Raw genomic sequence first — 1184 nt, 5'->3', positions numbered from 1 at the left:
GAACCGACTCATAGCGACCCAGTACAGGGTTTCTGAGGCTGTAAATCTTTTATGCTGAGCAAAATAAGTCAATCAAGAGAGGACAAATATTGTATGACCTCATATAAAAAGATAAGAAAAGGCAAATATGAAGAGCCCAAAGTTTATTAGTGGTTACTAGGGGTTGTAGTTCTGGTGTGGCTCTATAGGATAAGCACTGGACTGCTAACCCTACAGAGGGTCACTATGAGTTGTAAGCCACTCAACAACACTTAACAACGTGTGTGTGGGGAATAGAAGGGGTGAATAGTGATGGAAAAAAATGCATTGAAGGCAGGGTTGTACAACTGATTATTGTAATTGTCAAGTTGTATGCTTGTAAAAAGATGGATTTGCAAAAGTTGTGTGATAGAATTATAACAACAATAAGGAGTAGCTACTGAGGCTGCTTATGTATAACCAAACATCTCATGGGGTTTGCTTCCTTGTTTTGGAGTCTTAGGGTCATGGTTTCATGGGACATCCCAGCTAATCGTTCAGTGCTTTTGTTCTACCTACTTGTTTATTGTGCAGTGCCTGGCATCTTAAAAACCTGCAAACAGGCATCCAAGGTACAACAATTAGTCTCTCTTCACCGGAAACAAGTAAGGAAGAAGGAGAGTCAGGAACAGAGGAGGAAATGGAATGTACAGTTAATTTAATAAAAAACTGCCTCCTTTGCAGTGAGACCAGAACTAGATAGTGCCCGGCTGTCATTACTGAACATTTTGATCAAAGATTCCATAGAAGAATCCTGGTCAAAGCAGGGAAATACAGAACGGAATTTCAAATTCTCACGAACTCTAGACTTTCTGGAGTCATGGAGGTTAGATGAGTTCCTGAAAGTACTACCTGAAAAAAATATCTTGAATTTGTCTTAAAGTCTAACTCCCAAAAAAGGTCTGCCTTTAGCATTATGCTCTTTTTAAAAAATTATTATATTTTAATGTTTTATTGTGAATTATGTGATAGTGTACATGGGAGAACATTAGTTTTACATTCATCCTATCCTATATCGTTTCCTTGCCATGGTTACAATCGTTTCCTTGCCATGGTTACAATCCCTTCCATGCATCATCAACCAACCTAAGGTTGCCCCCCAGTGGTCAGCACACAGCCCCTCTACCTCTTTATGTCTAAAGTCCCCAAGCTGCTCCATCTTTCCA

The sequence above is a fragment of the Chrysochloris asiatica genome, unplaced genomic scaffold (assembly GCF_000296735.1).
Source record: "Chrysochloris asiatica unplaced genomic scaffold, ChrAsi1.0 scaffold00023, whole genome shotgun sequence".
Taxonomy (NCBI): Eukaryota; Metazoa; Chordata; class Mammalia; order Afrosoricida; family Chrysochloridae; genus Chrysochloris; species Chrysochloris asiatica.
The sequence above is the reverse complement of the archived record's forward strand: the minus strand, read 5'-3'. Positions refer to the sequence as shown.